Source organism: Ptychodera flava, assembly GCF_041260155.1.
Source record: "Ptychodera flava strain L36383 chromosome 3 unlocalized genomic scaffold, AS_Pfla_20210202 Scaffold_27__1_contigs__length_13241970_pilon, whole genome shotgun sequence".
In the NCBI taxonomy this organism is placed as follows: domain Eukaryota; kingdom Metazoa; phylum Hemichordata; class Enteropneusta; family Ptychoderidae; genus Ptychodera; species Ptychodera flava.
In genome coordinates this window covers 9,493,811-9,501,602 of record NW_027248281.1, presented here as the reverse complement: position 1 = coordinate 9,501,602, position 7,792 = coordinate 9,493,811, and positions in this window count along the sequence as shown.

Genomic DNA, 7,792 nt, shown 5'->3' with positions numbered 1-7,792 from the left:
TCTTCAGTGGATAAATTGTGTGGAATAATCGATAGATTGTCTGTATTCCTATGTTGTCCCACTTCAAGTTTGTTCGTTCACTAGGGATGCCAGGATGTCTAATTTTGTTCTACTGTGTTCAAGGTAGTGTTCGTATTGTTTTTTACTAGATTGAAATATATGTTCTCGTCAACATGTTTTGTGTCGTAAGTTTCTGTTATAAGGTTTTATATTTCTCTGTTATTTGTTCTGAGTCATCTGTCGTAAACTTTGTGTGGTATCACTGGTTGACGAGTTATTTTGACGCTTCCTTATTATGTAATTATCAGTGTCTAGAACTGCTGGTCCACTTCCATTATCTAACGGTTTGATCAGTACCTCGCCGTTTTCTGATAGCGTTCTCAAAATATTCTATTCTGTGTTTCGGAAAGGAAACCTAGTTTCAGGAAAGTATGCAATAACATTACACTAGTCTTATTAAAGTTATTATTTACTCAGGGCATTGATAAACAAATGATCACATATGCAAGTTCAAGTTTATTACATTTATGGTTGAGTTTTATTACATTTATGGTTAATTTGTTTATTACATTTGTGGTTGCGGGTTGTTACATTAATGGTTGACTATTTTATTACATTTGTGGTTGATTTTATTACAATTGTGGTTGATATTACATTTGTGGAGATTATTACATTTGTGGAGGTTACAGTTCACGTGACGTTTTGTTAAGGTAATGTGACCATTTTGTCAAAAATATTGTATTGGTAAGCTATCCTTATATACCAAAAATCAGACCTCTAGCTCTATTGGCTGGCTCAGATTAGATATGCGCATAATTAGTGATCTACAGGATGTGGTGTCATAAGGTCTCCCACAATACCAAATATGAAGCGTGTAGCACTTGTGGTTACTGATTTATGGACATATACGTATATTCAAGGTCAAAGGTCATCGAGGTCACATGACATTTTATCAAAAAAATTGTACTGCTAAGTTATCCCTATATACAAAAAATTAGACATGTAGATCTATTAGCTGGCTCAGAATAAGGTATGCGCATAATTAATGAGGTGCAGGATGTGGTGTCATAAGGTCTCCCAGAATACCAAATATTTAGGGTGTAGCACATGGGGTTACTTAGTTATGGACATATACGTATATTTAAGGTCAAAGGTCATCGAGGTCACATGACATTTTGTCAGAAAAATTGTATTACTAAGTAATCACTATATACCCAAAATAAGACCTGTAGCTCTATTGGCTGGCTCAGAATTAGATATGCAAATAATTAATGAGGTACAGGATGTGGTGTCATAAGGTCTCCCATCATACCAAATATGGAGCGTGTAGCACTTGTGGTTACTGAGTTATGGACATATATGTATATTCAAGGTCAAAGGTCATCGAGGTCACATGACATTTTGTCAAAAAAATTGTAATGCTAAGTTATCCCTATATACCAAAAATCAGACCTGTAGCTCTATTGGCTGGCTCAGAATTAGATATGCGCATAATTAATTAGGTACAGGATGTGGTGTCATAAGGTCTCCCATCATACCAAATATGAAAGGTGTAGCCCTTCTGGTTACTAAGTGATGGACATATACTCATATTTAAGGTCAAAGGTCATCGAGGTCACATGATATTTTGTCAAAAAAATTGTATTGCTAAGTTATCCCTATATACCAAAAATCAGACCTCTAGCTCTATTGGCTGGCTCAGAATTAGATATGCGCATAATTAATGAGGTACAGGATGTGATGTCATAAGGTCTCCCATCGTACGAAATATGAAGCGTGTAGCACTTGTGGTTACTGAGTTATGGACATATACGTATATTCAAGGTCAAAGGTCATCGAGGTCACATGACATTTTGTCAAAAAAATTGTATTGCTAAGTTGTCGCTATATACCAAAAATCAGACCTCTAGCTCTATTAGCTGGCTCAGAATTAGATATGCGCATAATTAATTGGGTTCAGGATGTTGTGTCATAAGGTCTCCCATCATACCAAATATGAAGGCTGTAGCACTTGTGGTTACTGAGTTATCGACATATATGTATATTCAAGGTCAAAGGTCATCGAGGTCACATGACATTTTGTCAACAAAATTGTAATGCTAAGTTATCCCAATATACCAAAAATCAGACCTGTAGCTCTATTGGCTGGCTCAGAATTAGATATGCGCATAATTAATGAGGTACAGGATGTGGTGTCATAAGGTCTCCCATCATACCAAATATCGAGCGTGTAGCACTTGTGGTTACTGAGTTATCGACATATATATATTCAAGGTCAAAGGTCATAGAGGTCACATGACATTTTGTCAAAAAAATTGTAATGCTAAGTTATCCCTATATACCAAAAATCAGACCTCTAGCTCTATTGGCTAGCTCAGAATTAGATATGCGCATAATAAATGAGTTGCAGGAAGATGCCAAGGTCAAAGGTCAAGTGGAATCCCCAAAATTGTGGAGTGCAATTTGGTCCCCTACTGGCCATTGTCCAATGGACACTGGCTGTCTTGGACTTTAACATAGGCCAGAATAAGCCATTGCCATAGCTTAGCTGCATAGGTATAGGGGAGGTCAAAGGTCATAGAAAAATCAGAAAAATAATATTTTAAAAATCTTCTTCTCAAAATCGGCAAGACCTGTGACCTTGATATTTGGCATGAAGGAGCCTAACCCTATGGTCTACAAAAATTTAGGACAGAATTTTGATTGGTTAATTTTTATGCAAATGAAGTCAATTTTAAAGTTTATTTTCAAAATGGCCGAAAGGTCACATGACCTTTTGTTATGGTCATGTGACCAAAAATTTACTTTTGCTGACTTGTACCTGTGTACCAAATATGAAGTCTCTAGGTGCAACGGTGTTCGCGTGGTAGTTGCAAAAGCAAGGCGGAAGAAGAAGAAGAAGAAGAAGAAGAAGAAGAAGAAGAATAATAAATATAGCTGCAAGCAGCGATGACCGGGTTTCGACACAAGTAGCAGCATTAAGAGCAAAAGAAAATTAGATTGGGCGCATAATTAATGAAGTACAGGATGCAGTGTCATTAGGTCTCCCATCATACCACATATGAAGTCTGTAGCACTTGTGGTTATCAAGTTGTGGACATATAGGTATATTTAAGGTCAAAGGTCATCGAGGTCACATGACATTTTGTCAAAAAATTTTATTGCTAAACTATCCCTATATACCAAAAATCAGACCTCTAGCTCTATTGGCTGGCTCAGAATTAGATATGCGCATAATTAACTAGGTACAGGATGTGGTGTCATAAGGTCTCCCATCATACCAAATATGAAGAGTCTAGCACTGGGTTACTTAGTTATGCCCATATATGTATATATAAGGTCAAAGGTCATCGAGGTCACATGACATTTTGTCAAAAAAATTGTACTGCTAAGTTATCCCTATATACCAAAAATCAGACATCTAGCTCTATTGGCTGACTCAGAATTAGATATGCGCATAATTAATGAGGTACAGGATGTGGTGTCATAAGGTCTCCCATCATACCAAATATGAAGGGTGTAGCACTTGTGGTTACTGAGTTATGGACATATACGTATATTCAAGGTCAAAGGTCATCGAGGTCACATGACATTTTGTCAAAAAAATTGTGTTGCTAAGTTATCCCTATATACCAAAAATCAGACCTCTAGCTCTATTGGCTGGCTCAGAATTAGATATGCGCATAATTAATGAGGTCTGGTCACGTGACATATTTGCAATAGATTTCTATCCCATAGTAGTCCCTGTGTACCAAAATTTGGATCTCTAGCCCTATTGGTTAGCCTAGAATTAGATATGCGCATAACTAATGAGGTCTGGTCACGTGACATATTTACAATAAATTTCTATCCCATAGTAGTCCCTATGTACCAAAATTGGGATCTCTAGCCCAATTGGTTAGCCTAGAATTAGATATGCGTATAATTAATGAGGTCTGGTCACGTGACATATTTGCAATATATTTCTATCCCATAGTAGTCCCTGTGTACCAAATTTCGGATCTCTAGCCCTATTGGTTAGCCTAGAATTAGATATGCGCATAATTAATGAGGTCTGGTCACGTGACATAATTGCAATAGATTTCTATCCCATAGTAGTCCCTGTGTACCAAAATTTGGATCTCTAGCCCTATTGGTTAGCCTAGAATTAGATATGCGCATAATTAATGAGGTCTGGTCACGTGACATATTTGCAATAGATTTCTATCCCATAGTAGTCCCTGTGTACCAAAATTCGGATCTCTAGCCCTATTGGTTAGCCTAGAATTAGATATGCGCATAATTAATGAGGTCAAGGTCACATGACCTGACCCAAAATATTTCGGTGAACATTAACAGCCAATGATCGTCTATGTCGAAAAAGAACCAGACTCCTAGCTCTATTGGCTAGCCTATAATGGGCATTTGTAAATCTATAGGGGAGGTCAAAGGTCACTGAAAAATATGAAAAATAATACTTTAAAAATCTTCTTCTCAAAATTGGCAACACCTGTGACCTTGATATTTGGCATGAAGGAGCCTAACCCTATTGTCTACAAAAATTTAGGACAGAATTTCGATTGGTACATTTTTATGCAAATGAGCTCAATTTTAAACTTTATTTTCAAAATGGCCGAAAGGTCACGTGACCTTTTGTTATGGTCATGTGACCAAAAAATTACTTTTGCTGAGTTGTACCTGTGTACCAAATATGAAGTCTCTAGGTGCAACGGTGTTTGCGTGGTAGTCGCAGAAGTGCGACGGAAGAAGAATAATAATAATAAATATAGCTGCAAGCAGCGATGACCGGGTTTCGACACAAATGGCAGCATAAGATCAAAAGAAAAATTAAATCTGCACCTACCTAATGAATAATTGGCACATTTGTTTAAATGGTACTAAAAGTCATCCTTTCAACCTGGTAGTTTTGCATAAAACTTCTATCAAATACTTATGTCAGTGAACCAAATATCAGACCTCTAGCTCCATGTAGTGGGTCAGAATTAGATATGCACATAATTAATGAGGTACACGATGTGATGTCATAAGGTCTCCCATCATACCAAATATGAAAGGTGTAGCACTTGTGGCTACTAAGTTATGGACATATACGTATATTTGAGGTCAAAGGTCATCGAGGTCACATGACATTTTGTCAAAAAAATTGTATTGCTAAGTTATCCCTATATACCAAAAATCAGACCTGTAGCTCTATTGGCTGGATCAGAATTAGATATGCGCATAATTAATGAGGTACAGGATGTGGTGTCATAAGGTCTCCCATCATACCAAATATGAAGGGTGTAGCACTTGGGGTTACTTAGTTATGGACATATATGTATATTTGAGGTCAAAGGTCATCGAGGTCACATGACATTTTGCCAAAAAAATTGTATTGCTAAGTTATCCCTATATACCAAAAATCAGACCTCTAGCTTTATTGGCTGGCTAAGAATTAGATATGCGCATAATTAATGAGGTACAGGATGTGATGTCATAAGGTCTCCCATCATACCAAATATGAAGGGTGTAGCACTTGTGGTTACTTAGTTATGGCCATATATGTATATTCAGGGTCAAAGGTCATCGAGGTCACATGACATATTGTCAAAAAAATTGTATTGCTAAGTTATCCCTATATACAAAAAATCAGACATCTAGCTCTATTGGCTGGCTCAGAATTAAATATGCGCATAATTAATGAGGTCTGGTCACGTGACATATTTGCAATATATTTCTATCCCATAGTAGTCCCTGTGTACCAAAATTCGGATCTCTAGCCCTATTGGTTAGCCTAGAATTAGATATGCGCATAATTAATGAGGTCTGGTCACGTGACATATTTGCAATATATTTCTATCCCACAGTAGTCCCTGTGTACCAAAATTCGGATCTCTAGCCCTATTGGTTAGCCTAGAATTAGATATGCGCATAATTAATGAGGTCTGGTCACATGACATATTTGCAATAGATTTCTATCCCATAGTAGTCCCTGTGTACCAAAATTCGGATCTCTAGCCCTATTGGTTAGCCTAGAATTAGATATGCGCATAATTAATGAGGTCTGGTCACGTGACATATTTGCAATAGATTTCTATCCCATAGTAGTCCCTGTGTACCAAAATTCGGATCTCTAGCCCTATTTGTTAGCCGAGAATTAGATATGCGCATAATTAATGAGGTCAAAATCATGTGACTTGACCCAAAATATTTCGGTGAACATTAACACCCAATGATCGTCTATGTCGAAAAAGAACCAGACTCCTAGCTCTATTGGCTAGCCTATAATGGGCATTTGTAAATCTATAGGGAGGTCAAAGGTCACTGAAAAATATGAAAATAATACTTTAAAAATCTTCTTCTCAAAATCGGACAGGCCTGTGACCTTGATATTTGGCATCAAGGAGCCCAATCCTATGGTCTACAAAAATATAGGACAGAATTTTGATTGGTTAATTTTTATGCAAATGAAGTCAATTTTAAAGTTTATTTTCAAAATGGCCGAAAGGTCACGTGACCTTTTGTTATGGTCATGTGACCAAAAAATTACTTTTGCTGAGTTGTACCTGTGTACCAAATATGAAGTCTCTAGGTGCAACGGTGTTTGCGTGGTAGTTGCAAAAGCTCGTCGTAAGAAGAATAATAATAATAATAATAATAATAAAAAACAGAACGATTACAAGAGGGTTTCGCACCCATGGTGTCGAAACCCTAATAATAATAATAAAAAACAGAACGATTACAAGAGGGTTTCGCACCAATGGTGTCGAAACCCTAATAAAAAACAGAACGATTACAAGAGGGTTTCGCACCCATGGTGTCGAAACCCTAATAATAAGAAAAACCCAATGAAAGCAATAGGGGAAAGCTGTAGGCATATGGGCCAGGGTACACATACACGGGGATATGCTGTTGAGATGCTGAGGTCAAAGGTAGAGCTACTAGGTCAAAGGTCATTCGTTACCCACGAAGATAGTCCGGTTCAAAAAATAGTGCCTGTCTCTATGCTTGAATAGCAGCTGATCAGCACTCAGTTTGTGGCTTACAAAGATAGAGCATGGGTTGTTAGTTGATTTTAGAGCCAACATGAGATTCATTGCAAAATCAGATCAGTTTTTGCAGAATGTGAAGCCAGCGAGGGTTCATCTCATTGAGTTACGTACGAGGCCAGCCTATAGCTTATGAATAGGGAATATGTTCAGCCAGCATTACTGCACAGGGGCTGCTAACGCCAATGCTGGGCAAGCCAATAGAGCTAGGGGTCTGATTTTTGGTACATGGGGAGACGTGTGGAAGCCAAGTTCTTGGGCAAAAAGTCACGTGGCCAGGATGACCTTTGACCTCGATTTCACGAATAGGCTTGTAAATCAGTAACCACAAGTGCTACTGCCTTGATATTTGGTGGGATGGAAGACAATATGGTACCACATCACCTCGCTCATTAATTATGCGCATATCTAATTCCGGGCTAGCCGATAGAGCTAGGGATCTGATTTTTGGTACACAGGGAGAAGTATAGGAGCAAAGTGTGTTGACAAAATGTCATGTGACCAGGATGACCTTTGACCTCAAAAACTTTGTTTGCCTCCTTATAGCTAAATTCAGAGCTCTTGCTGTATCTGGTACTCCAGAATTGCATACGTGAATGTTTAATAATGTGCTAAATGATGCCAAGGTCAAAAGGTCAAGGGGCATCCCCAAAATTTCGGTGTTCAATGTGGTCTCCCAAAAGGTCATTGTTCAAGACACACTTGCCTATTGGGACCCTTAGATAGGCTAGAAAAAGCCTTTGCCATAGCTTAGCTGCACAGGT